We start from the raw sequence: 20,689 nt of genomic DNA, 5'->3' as shown, positions 1-20,689 counted from the left end.
AAGCAACGTGTTTTATGATGATGATGATGATGAATGTGGCTGTTTGAGTTGATGTGCAGTGCCGGATTTCCGAACGTAACTTGCAAGTATTGCTTTTTTTTCCCCGGAAGTTCACAATACATGCATTTGTGGTTGTGGCCTCTGCTGCTGTGAAGCTTCACGCGTTATAGGTTGTACCCAAAGAACTGCGAGATGTGGGCAGAGATGTGTTGGCGGGGGACGGAGAATGGGGAAGAGTGCTTAAGACATCACAGGAGTTTGTGGTGGCAGGGTTCCGCCAGTCGATCACTAGGCAGACTCGGGCGGCAATTTGACCGTCCGGCTAGATAGGCCAGCTTTCCATTGGCCTTTGAATGAAATCGGTGTTGTTTTTGATCAGTTAATGAAGACCCGCATGTCTGCAAAGCATTCTCTTTGCAAGGCTCGTCCTTTCGGCAGTCCCTCTTGGATCCCTTCTATATGATGAGTGTGGCGAACCAGGCTGTTTAATGTGAATGGGGCACGTAAGGGACTTGGGGTGAATGTTATCCATTGCATAGCGGGACCCGAAATTTGGGGGAGGTATTTAGCTCCTGCTTCTAGCCCAGGAGATCCTGGTTTGCTTGACACCTAGAGCTACTGGTGCCATACAACCATGCCTAATGCTTTCTGTATCTACATTTAAAGAATCATTAGACTTCTAGAAGACCTTTAAAGCGTAATAAATTATTATTGAATATTTAAGTGTTTGCAACTCACGAAAAGTACATTTGCGGCACAGGTTTCCTGCCTACTAGGCAAAGGGTGATACCCAGGGGCTCGTTTTTAGTTTCTGCTCATGAAATCTTAATTTCGGCCCCTGGACAGCGCACCACTGCATCGGTAATAGACTCTCGCTATACCCTATATGGAACGGCGCTAGTTCTATTCCTTGTAGTTTATTTGGCAGATAAGGAAACGTGGTTCAGGGAGGAAAAGGTATACGCCCAGCATTATGCCAGTTTGTTCAAGTAAATGTAAACAGTGCCTTGGAGGATGCCCGTTTCTGCCGTATTTGACTCCCAGTGCGAAGACTTGTCCGCATCTTGGCGAAACGTGCCCCTGCCATGGGGTCGAGACCCCAGCCTGCGGAGGAGAAGCGTGAACCGGAAGGGTTAAGTGGGAGGAGCTACTGACAAAGCATGAATTGTTTATTATGCATAGAATTAAGCATTCGAGGGGAGAACGTTTAAGCCAATACTTGAGGCGTCTACAGATGGGTGGCAGAATATTCTTTAGACAGCATGTACTGATGGTGGCCATTTGGTTTCCTGATGGGCTCGAGCGGCGCGCAACCATGTAGCACTCACACCTAGCTCACCAGAGTCCCCAACTCTGCCACTAGACTCCAGATCTGCTGTAGACCGCATGGTAGTTGTCATGGGCTCCTCTATGTAACTGAGTTAGACGTCATTGCTTCAAAATCCAAATTTTACTATGTATTTTTTTATTTTCTTATTTGAGGGTTGGGGGGGGGGCGCTTCCCCTCCCCTCATCCCCCCCCTTCCCCTTCACTACTACACTTACCCCAAACTCCTCCCCACCCCTTTTTACCCCTTAACCCACAACCAATTACTTCGAAGTAATTACCGTTGTTGAAACCCTGGGATACCATTGTTATGCATGATGGGAGTTGTAGTCCAGAACATCTGGATAGCCACAGATCACCATAACTCCAGCAAGCATTGGCGGCTTACTGGCTCCTGGGGCCAACAGTACATGTCCCAGTTGGCCAGTCTCTTTCGAAGGCTGTAATTCACACTCGTGCCTAAGCGACAATCGTTGCCCAATAACTCGCCTTATTCGGGCCTTCATATGTTGCATAGGCGTTAGTGGCAGTTTGCAGCAGCCACCCTCTTCATGGAAGCACAGGACGGCACACCGCAGAGTTTATTTATGAAACGCATTGTTTGCTCCGTGGAGAAGTGACATGATGCGACCGTGCCCCTACTGGTGGTCTCATAGGAGAGCATGCAACCCCTGGTACTGGATGTGAGTAGCTCGGCACCCAGTGGCAAAAGCTAGCATGTAATGGGAGGCCCTCATTACTTGCAGGATTCTGCTGATACTAGCCATATGGCGTCACCACTTGCCAACATAGGGACTATTTTCACTGTATATAATTCCAAACGATTGGCTTTGCTAGTACTTGCCCTCCTGTCTGGTGGAAGAGACGAGCTTCTACTTCTCGGATCTATCCATGGATTTCTCTCTGGTATTAGCCATCTAGACACTTGGTCCAGCCTCCCCGCGGCTGGAGCAGGGCTCTCCCACTCTCCAGAGTAGGTACAGCACCTTACAGTATACTTGGGGCAGCCAGCACAGGGTTCCCTACGCGCGTGTGTCACTCTATGGTTAAGATCAGCATTGCTTGCCTCCTGTTTAGAGTTTGCCTGTGTTGTGTTTTCTGGTGCTTGGGCGTGGGTCTTCGGCTTATAAACCCATCGTGCTTCTTATCTAGTTGCGTTGTTACGTTTGGCCTTCTCGATGGCAGAAAGCGAGGTGATCTCTGGGTATGCAAGATAATTCTACCTGTGCTGGTTTCACCTCTACGTAGGCGGGCAGGTGTTGCTACAACTAATGAGTTTGTTTTGCTGCTTCTTGTCAATGGCATCGGCAGGGTGGGCTGGCCTTTAGGGAACTCTGGCGATTTCCTGGTAGGCCTCAGCACCCTGGGCAGGGGTAGGCTGGCCTTTAGGGAACCCTGGAGATATCCCGGTAGGCCTCTGCACCCTGGGCTGGGGTGGACTGGCCTATAGGGAACCCTGGAGATATCACGGTAGGCCGCTGCACCCTGGGCAGTCTACAGGGAACTCTGGAGATTTCCCGGTAGGCCTATGCATCCTGGGCAGGGGTGGACTGGCCTATGGGGAACCCTGGAGATATCACGGTAGGCCGCTGCACCCTGGGCAGTCTACAGGGAACTCTGGAGATTTCCCGGTAGGCCTATGCATCCTGGGCAGGGGTGGACTGGCCTATAGGGAACCCTGGAGATATCCCGGTAGGCCGCTGCACCCTGGGCAGTCTACAGGGAACTCTGGAGATTTCCCGGTAGGCCTATGCATCCTGGGCAGGGGTGGACTGGCCTATGGGGAACCCTGGAGATATCACGGTAGGCCGCTGCACCCTGGGCAGTCTACAGGGAACTCTGGAGATTTCCCGGTAGGCCTATGCATCCTGGGCAGGGGTGGACTGGCCTATAGGGAACCCTGGAGATATCCCGGTAGGCCGCTGCACCCTGGGCAGTCTACAGGGAACTCTGGAGATTTCCCGGTAGGCCTATGCATCCTGGGCAGGGGTGGACTGGCCTATGGGGAACCCTGGAGATATCACGGTAGGCCGCTGCACCCTGGGCAGTCTACAGGGAACTCTGGAGATTTCCCGGTAGGCCTATGCATCCTGGGCAGGGGTGGACTGGCCTATAGGGAACCCTGGAGATATCCCGGTAGGCCGCTGCACCCTGGGCAGTCTACAGGGAACTCTGGAGATTTCCCGGTAGGCCTATGCATCCTGGGCAGGGGTGGACTGGCCTATAGGGAACCCTGGAGATTTCCCGGTAGGCCTATGCATCCTTGGCAGGGGTGGACTGGCCTATAGGGAACCCTGGAGATATCCCGGTAGGCCTCTGCACCCTGGGCCACATTTGAAAGTTAACATATTTTATTTCCACTTTTTTTGTCATAGGAAAAGTGTTGGATGCTGAAAATGTGTAATTTGGGGCCCTTTTGAAAACTATTTCCAGGGCCTCTCTTGGTTCCCAGTTGACCCCTGAAACAGAGTTGCCGTATTTAAACAATAATGCCCAGGGAATTGCCAGGTGATTCTGGCTGTTGGAACACTCCAGCCTATGAGGGTAGAATGTTTAGTTTAAAACTAGGTGAGAATAAGGCGAAACGTTGGAATGTTGGCACAAGGGGCTTATACCAGCCACTATTGCTTTCTGGCAGTGCTCTGGCCTCACTATGAGTTTGGTAGTATTCCGGTGGTAAATTCACTGGAATACTGCCAAATGGAATCGCTGTTACCTCCACTTGGTCCTGTGGGTTTATCACAGAATTACAAATGTTAGTAAAGCAGTGTTAGTCTCCGCAGTGGTGTTCTCCCTTTTTTTTTTTTTAAAGTTCAGGATGTACCCCTTTTCCTTCCAAAATTGACAGAATTATCACTCGGTAATTCCGTTGGTGGTAATTTCGCGGCACCATCAACCTTGTAATGAGGCCCATTGTCTGCAACGGAACTGCCAACATTCCAATTGTCAACATCACACTGGGGGGGGGGGAGAGGGGGCTTATCAGATGACCGCGATCATGAACTAGTGTGAAATTGCTTAAACGTAGTTCTTTGCTGAGCTACACTGGCGGCCAACGAATAGTTAAACGGGGTTCAAGCATAGGCAGACCACCCTCAGCTGGTAAACACTGCCTGCCTTGTTTTATTCCTTTTTCTGTCTCTTCCGCCTCAATTATTTTCTTTCTCGCTCATTATTTTTTCTCTTTCTCGCACATTGTCTATTTTCTTCCCCTCCCACTCCCCCCTCTATGCTTTTTTTTCCAGGAGTCCCTCCTCCAGCCCACACCAAGGCTAAAGATAACCAGCCAGCAGACCTTTCTTATTCCCCAAATCGGGCAAAAAATAGGGCGTAACGGGTAACTGTGTCCGGCCCTTGACCCACCCGCACTGTGGCGTGAGGAGTCCTTTCCACAAAGGGCACTCCTATTAGAGTGATGCTCCACGTGGCAACTTCCTGTCGATGATGCTTGAATTATAAGGAAAATGCATTGTAGAAAATAAATCAATGGGAATTAATTTTTACTTGCCTAAAATATGCCAGTTGGGGTTGAGTACTAGGTTTTAGAACACTGAGAAAAATCTTTTCTCAAGTAACTTTACAAAATAGTCAGTAACATTCTTGTGCGCCGCCTTCTGTTTTGCAGCATTAATGCCGTGCAGGTGATGGCGCACCACTGATTGGCTGCACGCAGGCATTCACTGATTGGCTGCACGCAGGCATTCACTGATTGGCTGCACGCAGGCATTCACTGATTGGCTGCACGCAGGCATTCACTGATTGGCTGCACGCAGGCATTCACTGATGGGCTGCACGCAGGCATTCCGCGCATATTGCTTGGTATGTGGCAACACGGCTGCACCCGCAAGAGCCTGCCGCTGGCCACGTGCTTGCAGTGTTCCTGTCGGGCCTGGTGATCCCCTATCACTGAGACTCCAGGATGGTGTTTTTTTGTCACCTGGTGGTATTTTTATTTTATGAGGCAGCTGCCACTATATTGTCTCGGGTGTTTCTATAAAGAAAATAGTTTAAGGCCTGCTGCGCACTGATCCACCCCATACAGGCCTTAACGTGTTTGACTGCTGGAACATTAAGAGATTTTTTTTTTCCACCGACAGTCACCTATCGTTTGACATTATTCTGAGATGTCGCCCGAATTCCGACAAGCAAAGGTTTTTTCCCCCCACCCTACGAACGTCCTGCCAAGCAGCATAGCTGGTGACACTTCGGTGGACGTTTTTATTATGGAGGAATGCGTTGGTGACGCAGGAGCAGCGCCCCCTAGTGTCCGCCCCACCCTGGCATGCCGCTGATTCAGCCGTTGTCCCCGCCCAGGAGCAGGTAACCGCAGAATTCCTTCAAGGTGAGTGTCCCAGCCGGCAGCTTAGGGCACAGCTGAGAGAAAGCACGACGCACGCAGAGCGCGCTGGGCTATTGCACGTTTCCATGTGAGTTGGACGAAAATGCACGCCCCAAGTACTTGGGGAATGACATGCGTCACCACGAAAGCCGCGCACCCCCTTCGTGTGTTTTTTAAGTAGACCGCGCCAGTTGTTCCTAGAAGGGCCTTCACCTCTTCTGCCCGCTATACTGGTTCCCGCACGCACACGCAGGATGGGGGTTCCTCAAAGAAATGTCCCGAGTTGAGCACAGCTGCGCAGCCCCTGTCAGCCAAAGGCACATCCGAGGCGGGAGCTTTGTGGCAAATGCAAAGTGCGTACCATTTCTTCTACCTCCCCATTGGTGTGTGTGTATACACCTGCCCTACCAATGTTCCCAACCTCTCATTGGTCCTGCCCTTAAACGGGTGCAGTGGCAGTGCATGGTCCTGTGAGGCAGTAATGCCACATCAGGCTGTACTTGCCTTGACATCATAGTACGTCTGTGTTTGGGGCCACACTCCCAGTAGGCGATGACGTTCACCATGTATGTTGCCTGGGCGCCCGACATGACCCATTGCTGTACACTGTACACATGCTGTCTGCTATGGCTGTTCCTGGCCATGACCTGTGGGATGATCCTGGGCTGGGCATATGGAGCTGGACCGGGCACACAGTTCCAATAAATAAGAATGTAATCACTGCAGACATTAGTCGGTATCTTGCTTGCATTCAGGGGATGTACATGGGACTTTGCCTGCTCATAGCATGGATGTTTTTGGGCATATTTGGGTTGAACTTCCATAAAATGGCTCTACCTGGACTCGTGACAAGGGGCCAATGGCCGTGCTATGAGAATTGTACATGTAGACCTATCGACTTAGTCAGTGTTTGCTAAAACAATGTCTCTATTCATATTTGTCTATGTGGGTCATAAAGTGCGCCCGAGTCTTAATGGCCTTGAGCCTGCCTAACGCACTGTGTCAATACTCGAGTTCAGTGCCTTCCCGCTTGCGTCTTGCATCCAGGGACCCGTCTTGCAGTTCCTAGTCTGGCACCTGGCGTCTATAGATCCCTTCTCTGGCTTCTGCCCACTCGCCAGTCTTGTGCCAACAAAGTCCGCGTCTCGATTTCGGGCTTAACGTCCACCTGTTGAAATGAGCACTCGATGGCCTCTGAGGAAGCTATCCGTTTCTGACCCTGGCATGGGTTAATTTGCCAGGAACTTCCAGCATCAGCGTGAAGAATTACGAAACGCCATTGCTGCTTTAGGGATGCAGAAGAGCATGATGGGTGGCAGCACATCTGGATGGCTCGTGGATGCATGGGCACCGTGTGTCCATGATATCCACGGATGCAGAAGAGCATGATGGGTGGCAGCACATCTGGATGGCTCGTGGATGCATGGGCACCGTGTGTCCATGATATCCACGGATGCAGAAGAGCATGATGGATGTGAGCACATCTGGATGGATGGGCACCGTGTCCATGATATCCACGGATGCAGAAGAGCATGATGGATGGGAGCTCATCTGGATGCATGGGCACCGTGTCCATAATATCCACGGATGCAGAAGAGCATGATGGCTTGTGTGTGCACTCTGTCCAGGATATCCACGGATGTATGGTGGTTGTGAGCACATCTGGATGGTTTGTGCGTGTATGTGCACTTTGTCCATGATATCCATGGATGCAGAAGAGCATGAGCCAGGCCTTTGCAGCAGCAAAGGCCTGGAACTATCTCCCAATCGCCCTTCGCACAATGGATAATCGCCTCTCCCTGAAGACGCTTCTTTTCTAAATCGGCTTGATTCTGTCTCTGCTGGCTACTTTGGTCGTTAGCGCCAAGATGCCCTTGGGTGACCGTTGCGCTCAATAGGTTTTATTAACCTAACATGATGGATGTGAGCACATCTTGATGGCTCGTGGATACCTACTGCTCAATATAATGAAAACCACGGTCCTTGCCTCACATCTCCTAATGCCTCACCTCTCCTGTCGCCTTTCTACCAGATCTCCTCATGCCATCACTGAAATCTAGCGACCTCTGGGTCCTGTCCGGCTCCTCCTGTTCATTACCTCCACTGCCAGAATCGCCTGGAACAGGCCTCCCTGTACCTGCTGTTACACCAAACCCTTCATTGCCACACTCTTCCTCCACAAAAACAAAGGGGATGGCTGGAAGGTTTAGAATGAATCTTAACCTCTGGCATTGCTCTGGGCAACACTCGTCCTCCACAGGCAGGCCAACTCCCCCACAATTCCATCGTCTCCTTGAAAATGTTATGAGCTTTGTAACCCACACCCTCTTTACCCTGCCTTGCCCCCCCCCCCACCCCCAACCTCGCACCCCTCCTACCTCTGCCATAGACACTGAATTCTGCGTGCGCCTGTTGCAGATCCAACGGGACACCCTTCTGAGTTGGATATCTCTGCATTGAGTGGTGTAGGGAGGAGGGGTGGAGCGTATTTGATGTTTTTACCGATACGTGATGTCTGCCATCATATAATGCTGCATGTGCATTTTATAACGAAAAACGAAACGCACTGGGATAATCCTAAACCAAATGTGACTATTGCACCTTATGATTCTCTGCTTCGCCTGAGACCATAACTTGGTGGCGGGTCATTATCCCATGATAATTGACCCCTACCCCCCCCCCCCCCCCCCCCGATCTAAAAGACTATATTATTTTCCTCTCGGTAACATGTCCTACCAGCACCACTGTAACGTGCTTGCTGTTGCTGCAGCCTATTGTTATGCCTGTCCACGCCAAACGTTCTTGGATTGTGTGTTTCATGGAATGCAGTTCGTGCAGTTTTTCCTGTCTGCTCGGCTCAAGCCTTGGACTCCCCTTCAGGCGTTTACGAACTAATTGGTTTTTGGGCCGAGGGAAGGATTCCCCCCCCCCCCCCCCCAGTCCCCCTTGCCCTTTCCTTGCAGTGCATCGCTGTGCACTGATTGATGAGCGGCTTCTCCCGGATCTCTGCGCTATCGTCCTTAGACGAGAGCTGTGGAGGGCGAAAGGGGCGCAGCGTTTGTGAGGTGCAAGTGGAGGATTTTTTTAGCAGTTAAATGTGAGCGGAAGGTTGGAGTGTGATTGGGTAAGGGTCCGGGAGCTCGTGCCTAGGGTTGGACCTGAGCTCTAGTGGTGCATCCAGAAAGCGGGTCATTGGGCTGGGAATGAAGTATTTGTGCAGGTGGAGGAGAGTGAGGGTGCAGGCCGGTTATGGGAGAGGAGGAAGTGGGGTAGGGAGTGAGGGAGGGAGGGGGGGGGGGGGTGGTCGATGAGTGGCACTGGAGGAAGTGGAAACAAAGGGTATGCGCGTGGAGAAAGGTGGGGTGTGCCAGTGGAGCAGTGAGGAGGGAAGAAGGGCAAGGTGGAAGCTGTCCTAGTTGCTCCGGTGTTGAATCTCTTGTTTTGAGGTTGTGTACGCTCCGATTGGCTGCAGTAAATCCCAGCCCCGTGTCTGACCACAGGCCCATGCCACGGAACAGTCGCATGCTGTGTGCTGTGCTCGAGTGGCCATTAGCTGTATCATAATAGTGCCTGGCATGCGTATTACATGGCGCTTGAGAGGCCTACAGGGCAGATGCCCGTGCTTGGCTGGGAGGCTCGGTGCTGTGCCGGGAAGGGCAGCGGCTGTCTGCAGCCAGTGTCCTGGGCATCAGAAGGGTGAAGCACAGCTGGGCGAACGAACTGCCCCGAATTATTTCAAGAGCAAGCAAAGTGGACGTTCTCACTTCTTTATTCATTACTATCTGCCAGATAACTTTGTTTGGTTTATAGTGACATTTTCGACCGTCATATTTTCGACATGGCATTTTTTTCGACACAAAAATGCCGGAAAAAAAATGTCGAATAGTTTTATTGACCTTTTTTTTTTTTTTTTTAATGGGGGGGGGGGGGGAATCCCCCAACCCCCCGTTTTTTTTATTGTCACTTTTTTTTCTACTAACGAAACAAACGTAAAACATAATTTTTTTAAAAAAACGATTCGAATTTTTTTTCCCGACATTTTTGTTCCGAGATTTTGGCATGTCGAAAATGTGTTTTCGAAAATATAACTGGATACCCTTTTTTTCTTAAGGGTTACCTTGTAAAGCTTACCATTACTCTTGTGGCCTTACCACGTGGTACAATCTCTCGGGGGCGTTCACAAGTCCTGTGTGGCTTCATGACGAGGCACAGTTTGCCAGTGGCTTACCGACCATCTTTTGTGGCATTCTCATGAAGCGCCATCTGTTGCCAACATTGTGTGGCATTGCGTAGAAGCCCCATCTCTGAGGTTTACTGACCGCATCTTGGGGCATTGCTGGTGGCTTGAGCGCCCGAAGGCACCTCTAGTCGTGGCCTGGTCAGCAGCTGGGAAAGAAACGGAAGAGGCATTCTGGCAATCTCGTCCAGTTGTGGGCCGGGACACTGTATGGATTTCTTCGGGTCCTCTTGCCTAGTCTGCCAGGGGGTTTGCAACTTCATCAGGTGACCGTGGCGACACAACACCGCAGTTGAGACGTTTGTGGTTCATCACACATTGGGATTTCTGGAAGAGGATGCTGCGGTATAGGTGTGGGGACCATTGAGGTGTACCAGTAGTGATGCTTCTGTTTGTGAAGGAGTAGCACGGTGTACAGAGCAGAATTTTGGGTCAAATGCCTCCCACTATCATGCAATCCTTTGTGGAAGCACAAGCCTAGCCTATTGCCCTTGATACACAAAGAATTAGAAAGAACACTGACCCCTGACCTAACATTTCCCAGAGAAATCCGAGATGGCACCCTATGCTTTAGGACCTCTCTTCCCTAGACCACGTGCTTATAGATCAGATGCAGCAAACGGTGGAGCATGAGAAGAAGCCATAGGCCAGTGAGGACCGGTCCTGCTAAGTCACTGGCGGTATGAGAAGCGCAAGACACACCGCAGAATGGGCGAAGTTGGGGAGACCTGGAAGAGGTTACCAGCAAGTGGTAGCTGAGGAAACCTGGAGGAGAGATGGCTCGGAGAAGACTCTTAGCAGGAGACGCCCCGACATTGTTGGGGCTGGGCACTGGCAGAAGATTCTCTCAGAGAACCCCTTTATTGTGGAGGGGTTCTGAGACCATGCCCCTGTGGCAGAGAATCAAGCAGATGGTGTCGACCGATGAGTATGGGACGCTGCAGTCACCGCCACAGGATTGTTGGAGGTCATGCGAGAGCAGAAGAGGAAGGAAGAGGCCATGGAGGTAGGAGGGCATCTGGTGGGCTTCATGCACATGTTGTGAAGGGTAGTCAAACATGCAAATCGTCCTATGAAGGCCCCTCTACTATGCTCTTCCCTCCTTACTACACAAACACCCTCTTTTCACCCAGTATCAGTCATTTCACATTCACTCCTTAAATGAACTTCCTCGGCGTAAACGCCACGTGATCATGCACACTCAAATTGCAGAATAACTCTACCACTAAAACCAGTACTTCACCTTGTCCAACAATCTCTGCTCCCTCCTTCCGCCTGCTGGTCTCTTGTTCACCCTCCACCTCTGAACCCATGCTGAAAACCTACATCTTCCCCTTCCTGCCTTGTATTGCTCCTCCTCTCTAGGGATTGGTACCCTTTCCCTAGCCAGTAGTTTGCTGTCTTTTTTTCCCCAGAGCTGTGTATGTGTGTGCAAAAGGCATAAAACGGGGACTAAGCCCTACCCAATTCCACGCGTTTCTGCAGCAGAGCTTCCATGGAGGCCCTGGATGGCCAGTGTCCCAAATTCGTATCTCAGGACTGGTTCCATGCCCCCCTCGAAGGGAAGTGCTTGAGCTGGGACAGTCCCAGCTCCCTTCATCTGTTCCTGGTGATAAAGTGTGTCCCAAGAAACCATATTGGTGCACCCGCCAGTGAACAGCTGAGTGTGTGGAAATTATGCAAGTCCTGTGGCTCCGTTCTCTCGCTAGTCCCGGTTGTTGGCCCGAGGCATCAGGTACACGGCTTCCTGGAGGGGTGCCGGTGCTTTCAGATTTCTCGGTTTCCAGTGCTTGACCAACATGGCATTGGGTCGTTAGTTACTTGCTCCACTTCTTGGGCTGGCCTAAATTCTCTCATCTTACCTCTTCAGTATGGTGCACCTCGGAGCTCGGTCATGGCTGGGTCCCCTAGCTTTCTGTTTACACCATCCTGCTTGCCTCTTATCACCTCCTTTGGCCTTTCCCGTCATCTTTATTTTCAGGATGCACAGCTCTTGCTCCCGTGTTCCTCATTCTCTGTCCATACACCCAACTCTTCTTGCCTTCTAGCTATTCAGCCTTGGATGTCGGCCCACTTCCTCCTTCTCAATCCCTCCAACACTGAAGTTCTCTTCCCTGCCATGACTCTGCCCCCTCCTCTGCCTCACCTTCTTCTCTCTCCATCGCTCTTTCTGCCTGAAATCTTGGTGTTATTCTTGACTATTCCCCCTCTTTCTCCTGTCATATTTCTTCTTTCCCGCTCCTGTCAGTTTAAGCTTAACATTTGAAAGGCTAGGCCATTTCTTTAATTTAATGCCACCAAAATTCTTGTTACTGCCACCAAAATTCTTGTTTCCGTTTATTTTCTCATGTCAATTTCACTGTTCTCGCCCTCTTGCTGCCCATCTCTCTCCCCTTCACTCCATCCATAACTCAGCTGTACGTTTTCTCTTTGCCCTAGCCTCTCGCGACACTATTGCCCTTGCTCTTGCCTCTCCTTTGAGTCACGGTTGCTATTTAACTGTGGCTGGTTTTTAAATGTCTCCGTGATCTCGTCCCTCTATATCGGTCTTCTCTTATTTCTTTCTGTGTCCCATCCAGTTACCTTTATCACTCCATGGTTCTTCTTACTGTTCCTCGTCCCCTCTGCGCTGATTCCCGTTTACGCTTGGTCCCTAAAGTCTGGAACACGTTTCCTCTTCCATCGTTTGTAGGAATTTGGGCCCTCTCTGCTTCCACAATCCAGCTCGGGCTAGCACTGGCTCTGCATAGCCTCCTGGCCTCCCACCCCTCCGGCGACAGAGGTTCCTGTGTCCTCCAGGCAAGGGATGGTTATTGGCCTTGTCACAGTAAATCCAATCTTTGCTTTCCAAGCCTGTTTCCAGTTTGCCACAGATTCTCATTGGCAGGACATGTGCTGCACACGGATAATGATGCCTTGGCACAGGTGCCGGAACTCTGTGCTTACGAGAAGGAGGCTCTGGCACAGGTGTGTGAACATTAGTTTGCTGTGGCTGATTCATATTAAAATGTAAAATATTTATTATCAAGTTGGCAAATTTGTCGGGATATTTTACAGTTTCCATATTTACAGCATTTTCGGTTTGTGTGAAGCTCTTCTCCAACTGTGGGAGATATAAGGTTAACTAGTCTCTTCGACTTGCGCCAGACTCTCTTCCCCTTCCTGTAGCCACATGCTTTGTAATGTATTAGGAAACGTAAACTGCCTTGGTGACACTTTTCCTGCTTGCTTAGTTTTGACATTCAGGTGGTGATTTAGTGCTATCTATCAAGGTTTGGCATGGGGTTACAGGTAGGATGACGCAGGCGGTACGTGAGGTTGTCCCAGCTTGGCTGTGGTGATCGACCTTTGATCTTCCTGTTCGACCACCCATGACAGCTTTATTTCTCGGCAGTCCTCTGAAAGGCAATGGCTGAATTGCAGCTGTAAATCATCTCTTGGTGTAATAACATTTTTTAGCCAAGTGTGCCTTCAGCCACTTGAATGTTAAGCCCTGTGTCCATGTATCTGTTCCTGCCACTGAAGGCACATTAAAAAAAAGCATTGACGAAGCCTATCGCGTTGGATGTTTTACATGCATTATATAGACCCTGCTATCGTATTCACAGGTAATACTGCCATCTTAAGCCTAGGTTGTACCATTGTGGCAGTGTTTGGTAAATGTCTGTCCAGTGGCTACACAAAAACCCAAACTGTTCACTTTGCCAGTGCTTGTTTTTATAGCCAAAGCACCCCCCACCCCTCTTACCTTTTCTTAGTTTTATTCATTTTCTTCGGCCCATGGCATGAACGGTAAACCCTCCTCAGCTGAGCTTCTCAGTGTGGTATAAGTAGCAGAGGTGAACTATAACCAAAAAAGTGATGGGTCGAAGGTTTTGAATTGATCTCAACTATTGGCAGGGCTGTTGACCCTCTACACCATTGTTTTTTTTTTTTTAGTCTGTCTGCGTCATTGCAGAAAGGGACAAGCCATATGCAAATCAGTCTGGTGATGTCAACAATGGGCATAGTCCAATTCAAACTCTTGTGGATATCTTTACTAACCACTACCCACCCCTGCTCCTCGCTCCTCTCCAGCACACCCCACAGATACCTTGTACGAACGAACTCGCCAGCCCTACCTCACACAAGATGCACACTTCGCACACCCGCAAGAAGAACAAACTGCTGCAAACAACCCAGACACTGGACGTTGACCCTTCCGGACACAATAACCCCAGGGCGCACAATCCAAACGCACTCCAAGCCGACGCGCTCAGACGCCAGTTTCTCCTGCTTCTGTGAGCACCAGCAGAAGAGCACAACCTCTATCCTATTCCTCTTCCCTCACTACCCAACCCACTTTCTTACAGAGCCATGTGAGCGCCTGGAGACCATGGTAACGGTGCTCGCTACAAATCAACTTAACGTAAGGTTTGCACGGAAATGCTTGGTTCCCTATGGTGCACGGCATGAAAGGGCCCTACGCCTGGCCATACCGTCTCTCATAGGAGACCATCTAGAACGGAAAAAGAGATGGGTGAAAAACCTTCCAGCCACCACTTTTCTGTTTTGTAAATTTCACCCAGAGTGGAACGGGTAGGCCCAGAAGTGGGTCCAATCTGTCTAGATTCCCTTACTGATGATGCCCAAGCAACTGATGATGCCCAAGCAGTAGGGTGACCTTGGGCAGGCAGGCCTGTTTCCACCTCTATTGGTAGGGGCATGCGTTTTCCTATCCCTTGTTCTGTCTTCATCCATTTGTTAGGCTGTTTAGGCGGTACGCACAATGTATTCGAAGTGTATGTTAAGGGGCAGATGCGGCCTCTGCTATGTTACAAATCGGAATGCTAAGGCGCAGGTGTGAAATCGTTGCAGTTCATAGATATTGATTCTCTGATGCATGTGTGGAAACTTTGTGGTTTACCGATGGGGCTACTCCGGCGCAGGTTTAGGAACATTGTGGTGTTTTAAAGGGATGCTGCGGTTCTGTTGTCGGGACATCTCGGTTTATGGATAGCGATGCTCCAGTGCAGCTGTCGGAACATTGTCGGTTAAACCTACCGATCCTCTGGTCCAGGTGTGGGAACTTTGGAGGCTATGGAAAGAGATGCTCCAGTGCAGCTGTGGGAGCATTGGAGGATATGGAAAGAGATGCTCCAGTGCAGCTGTGGGAACATTGGAGGCTATAGAAAGAGATGCTCCAGTGCAGCTGTGGGAACATTGGAGGCTATGGAAAGAGATGCTCCAGTGCATCTGTGGGAACATTGGAGGCTATGGAAAGAGATGCTCCAGTACAGCTGTGGGAACATTGGAGGCTATGGAAAGAGATGCTACAGTGCAGCTGTGGGAACATTGAGGCTATGGATAGAGATTCTCTGGTCCAGGTGCATAAATATTGTGGGTTACAGATAGAGATGCTCGGGTGCAAGTGTAGGAACATTGTAAATTAGGGATAAAGACGATCATTGCAGAAGCGGAAACATTGTGGGTTTTAGAGAAGCTTTGCTGCATGTGTTGGAGCACTGTAGATTATGGATTGGGATGCTCCGGTGGGAGTGTGGTAATGGATGCTCCATTACAGGTGTGGGAACATTGTAGGTTACGGATGGAGCTGCTCAGGTCCAGGTGTGCGAATAGTGTGGACTACGTATAGAGCTGTTCGGGTGAGAGTGTTAGGAACATTGTGGGTTTGAGATGCTCGGTACAGGTTATACATTTGTGGGTAGCAGATCGAGAAGCTTCTGTGCAGGTGTGGGAACATTGTAGGTTACGGATAGAGATGCTCAGGTGGGGGTGTGGGAAACGTAGTTTACGCAAAGAGGTGCTCGGCTGCAGGTGTGGGAGCATTGCTGTTCACAGACGGCAGGGAGTAGCACCTGCCCAAGCCCTGTCGAAATGGGTCCAGTTCTGTGAACACGCATATCATTTGCCCTCCAAAAGTACCTTCTTGCCATTAAAACGTAAGTACAACGCAAGACAATTGTGAAAAACTCCTTGGACCACTGTGTAGGGGTGATGCAGTGCAAGGTGTTTAGCGATAGGGATGCTGTGATTGAGGTGGCAGTGTCTGGAGGTTTTCAGATAGGGTAAACTTTGCAAGCTGCTAGCCAGGCATGAAGTGTCAATCACCCCACGCCCTGCATTGTGCACATGCACACCAATTCGTACACGCCTAGAGGCTATGCTCCGATAGGTGCAGGCTAGATGGTGGTTTATGGATCACATAACTCCAGTGCATATGATGGAACATTGAAATTGGTGTTCATTGATGAGGGAGTCTCCGGTGGAGCCTATGGTTAGACTCCATGATGCTTTTATGCTTCTGAGTGTCCTTGTAAAGCCTGCATGAAGTTTTTCAATAAGATTGCTTTAGATGTTAAGGTGCACATGGCTGCTCCGATGCTGGGCACATGGCGTTTTTTCCCCCCACTTAGCAAGTCCCGCCCACCTGGTGCCTTACTGGTTGCTGCTCTTTTTCCCCCACTTAAGAACCCCTCCATCCTCTTTTCCTTTGCAGATGGAGAGCAGGTGGATCTTGGTCACCTGGCCTAAGCCCTAGACAGCTTCTTAGCCCTACCTCTTTCTTCCTGCTCTCCCTCTCCCTCTCCCTCTCCCGCTCTCTCTCTCTCGCTCTTATCGCTCGCTCGCTCTTATCTCTCGCTCGCTCGCTCTTATCTCTCGCTCGCTCTTATCTCTCGCTCGCTCTTATCTCTCTCTCGCTCTTATCTCTCTCTCTCTCGCTCTTATCTCTCTCTCTCGCTCTTATCTCTCTCGCTCTCGCTCTTATCTCTCGCTCGCTCGCTCTCTCTCTCGCTCGCTCTCTCTCCCACACACCATAGACTCACATAAAATTGTACATGGGTGACTATCATCTAAGGGGAAATGTTACATCTCTGGGTTCTGAGCCACAACCTAGAGAAATCTGGCTTCACACTTGACTGAACCCCACGGTGGAATATTTCGGTTCCATGTGTTAATATCCCCGCAAAAATATTGCAATACAAAAATATCACCATATTTTTTCAGCAATATTGCCCTATGGACCCTGCAGGGGACACTCCCGCATTATTTTAAAATGTGTGGGGGACACCCCTGCATCCCCCCAACAAAATATCACCTATTGCGAGACAAACGGACATATGTACGGTGATATTTTTGGTGGGGATATTTTGTAGGGATACCAATATTTCCCTAGAATTGATAGTCCCACATGTGCAATTCTGTTATTATTTTTCACATGCAGTGTACCCTAGTCCTAGTCCCACTGCCTGGCCAGTGTTCTAAATTGTGCCCCAGTTCGCTTTACAAATCTGTGACCTATGACCTATTTTGTTCCATGTCTGCAGTGTTTGGACGTCATTGAGGAATGCAACTGCAGCAGAGGGGGTTATATAGCCCGCTTTTATTTTTAATTTGAGAAGTGCTGCAACTACCTTTATGTACCTTGTACCGTCTATGTCTGCGGCCAGCATCTTGCATGCTTGAGCTGTCGGTGGCTGTTCCCTGCTGTAGCGTCTTGGTTTGCCAGGCCCTTCATGTGGAGGGACTCCTCTTTGACTTGGCCTTGCTGCGCGCCTCTAAAAGTGCGTGGATTCTTCCACCACAGCTGAGGCAGGTGTGAGGGGAGGGTGGGGTTCACGCTAAAGGACCAATCGGTCAGAAGCTTGATTCATGAGGAGTAGAAGCTCCATTACCAATCCAAGCCAACGTTGTGGCAGTGGGAGGCCTGGATGCGGTGGAGTAAAATGGGCAGTGTTCTGCCTCTGTGCAATGACCTAATGCAGTCCTTGCCGCTCTAAATGATGTCGCCTAATGGAGTGCTCCAGAAGATTAACAACATAATGTGGAGCAGGGAACACTGCCTTTGGCAGCCCTGATTTGATGCACGTTCTGGTGCCGGGCAGTCTGGATCCGGTTGTCTTTCCCCAGTGGTTTGTAAATAATCGTGACTGGGGCCTCCACCTTACCACTCGGATTTTCTCAGAGTATGCTTTGGTTTTCGTTGTTATGCACAGCAACTCATGTGTGGCCTCTCGGGTGAAGTTCTATTAACCACTTTAATGCACGTTAGACGTGCATCTCCACCACAGGGAACAGTCCCTCTGGTGTGGTATGTAGCATTGTAGGACTAAATGTGCCCACTTGTGTTGCAACAGTAGGAAATTGCATGCCGCCTGATTGTGTCGATTAGAAGGGAGACCTAGTTTGAACTTTTTTCAAGGCAAAGTGATGCATTCTCTAGTCTGCTTAGGCACACCATTGGCACCGATGGCGTGAAGGCCATGCCATTACACCAACATTGTCTTGTTGGATTGCATTCCTAGCACAAGGGTAACGTTTAGTTCGTCTCCGTTGTATTTCATACTTCTGTAAGCCTGAGAAGCACATCACACATACACCAATGAGTGCACGCTTTTGTGCAAGAGTGATTTTGTCAATCCCTGCAATGCATTGTTTGACACTAATAAGGTGCCACAGGAAGGGCTTTGCTAACCTAGAGACGGCCTCATCACTCCATTCCTGACTTATATTATTGTGTGGTCATACAGCGCTGTGTGGATTTCCCTCTGCTCTTGTGGTAGCAGCTTTCAAACCGAGCATCGATCCAGTATTTGTCCCCGGAGAGTCCTCTTCAGGCTAAATAAAATGGCTGTTGGTTCCTGAGGTTGCAGGATTTATTTCCACTGATTGGTATCGACAGTTCAGTCTTGGGTTGCTGGGGCTGCTGGTCTGTTTCCTCTGCATTTGGAAAGATGTGGAAGGAAAGTGTCGTGTCTCATGGAGCCACAGCATGGTGGCCTTGCTCCGTGCAGGATCGCTTCACCCAGAACTAATATTGCAACATTGAAATGGGGGCTCTTCTTTCCGCCTATGTAGGTGGCGAGGCGGATTGCACCCCGTTAGTAATCTGCCTAACGCCCATGAAGCTGTTGTACGGGTCTTTGCAAGAGTACTCACCTAGTTGCCTTCTTGCTTTACGATATAGTGTAGTACATTGCACTGTCTGCCACAGAGGTCAAATGAACTGCGAGAAGCTTGGTCGAGTCCTGCATGTAGGCTCGAGCCTGGTAAGCTGAATACACTTATTATTATTATTCTTTAATGTGATGTAGTATGAAATAATTCAAACTTTACACACATAATTTTTACATATTACAAATCACAAATACATAACCTTATGCTCAATTAGGCTATATACATATTCATGTTAAAAGGAAATAGAAAAGTCATATAAAAACTCATATAAAAACTAAAAACTAAACACCCTAACTAAGGAATAAACATTGACATTCTATCACCCGAGTCTAATTGAGGCCTTTATATATGGACTATCAAACTTACTCATTTCAGTCTCTAAGTGGATTCATCATGCACCCCCTTACATTTCCTCCATCTTAGAATGGTACTAATTCACACTTCAACTCCCGCTCGGCTTGTTGCCAGATGTTATATAGGGCGATAAATAAATGCATATTGCTGGTATTAGTGCAATATAACCAAAAGGACATTTCAGGTATAGTAGCATGATCATGTGCAAAATCACCCAGATGTCGAATGATTGTCGCTCTCAATTTCAAACATTCCGTAAGTAGGTGTCGAGCTGTCTCTAGGTGATCAGGGGATTTACACAAGCGACATATACGTTTGTCGGACGGGATTTTTTCCCAACCCCCTCTGTTATGCAGGGTGGGCAATTGCTCAAATCTAAGTAAGAGAATAAAACGTCTAAGTTTACTAGAGGGACAGAGGGATAAATAGGTTTGTGGCTTCATAAAGCTAAACAAACGATATTTAATAAACTGATACGACTTGAGGTTGCGCATGTGATTGTAATTCTCAAGCCAATCCCATAGATCCACTTTTTTACTTAGGGCATATAGGATTTCCTTGGAGGTGTTAACCCTTCTATGTGTCCATCCAATGTCAGTTAGGAATGTCACCATATCTTTGTAAAGGGGTGACGTAGTATATTTATTGGTCACCTCGTGATGGATCACCAATAGGAGGGGATTGATCGAATCATCAGTCATCTTGAGATGTAAACCAGCTCTTTTCTTTAAGACCATGGCTTTAAGGGAGGGTAGTCCCAGTTCTAATCTGATCAGGGCCATTGGTATCCCCGGGTGTAACCCGAGGATCCGTCTCCAGAACTTACCCTCCAAGACTTGTAACCATCCTAGGTCCATTGTGTGTAGAGAATCAAGCCCATATATAATCATTGGTGCCATTACTTGGATATAGAGCTGACGCGTTCCCCAAAGGGTAAAGCCACCCTGTTTTTTTGTAAATGAGGCAATGAGTGAAGTGACTTGCATGGCTCTCATGGAGCGCCCCTGTCTGCACAATGAGTAATCCCCTAAGGGTTCAATATCCACTCCGAGGTAGCGGTAGGATGGAGCATAAGGGATGACACTTCCATGTACCATAAGATTCACCCTGGATGCTTTTTTACTCGTGAATCTCAGTACCTTCGTTTTATCTAGATTGATCTTCAATCCATTTATTCTGGCGTAATCCCACAAAGCGGTAGCAGAACGCCTCAAACCGCTTATGGTATTATCAAAGATCACAAGATCATCCGCATACGCTAGTACCATACAATGCACCTCACCCACTTTCGGGGGACAGTTATTTGCTTCAGCCAGGGCTGCAGGGATGTCGTAGACATAAAGATTGTATACTAAAGGTGCTGTCACACATCCCTGTTTAACCCCACTATCTTGTATCACATTACGTGTTGAATTACCTTCCTGGTCCAATCTAAGGCATGCCGTTGTGTTATAATGGAGTAATTTTAGATAGT

The 20,689-nt window shown here is 49.2% G+C and overlaps 1 protein-coding gene across 2 annotated transcripts in view; it reads left to right on the top strand.

The window, feature by feature from the left end:
- Positions 1-20,689, top strand: part of BLTP3A (bridge-like lipid transfer protein family member 3A) — a 538,966-nt gene that overhangs the window by 50,873 nt on the left and 467,404 nt on the right. The window contains exon 1 of one of the 2 annotated variants that reach the window (XM_069633499.1): positions 5,566-5,669. The exons of the other annotated variant lie outside the window; for it this stretch is intronic. The gene's annotated coding sequence lies outside the window, so the exon portion shown is untranslated. Of the gene's footprint in view, positions 1-5,565; positions 5,670-20,689 lie in introns of those variants that run through there. 2 annotated transcript variants of the gene reach the window in all.

The sequence above is a fragment of the Ambystoma mexicanum genome, chromosome 13, assembly GCF_040938575.1.
Source record: "Ambystoma mexicanum isolate Mex_15411 chromosome 13, UKY_AmexF1_1, whole genome shotgun sequence".
Lineage (NCBI taxonomy): Eukaryota > Metazoa > Chordata > Amphibia > Caudata > Ambystomatidae > Ambystoma > Ambystoma mexicanum.
This window is presented reverse-complemented; position numbering and strand designations above follow the sequence as displayed.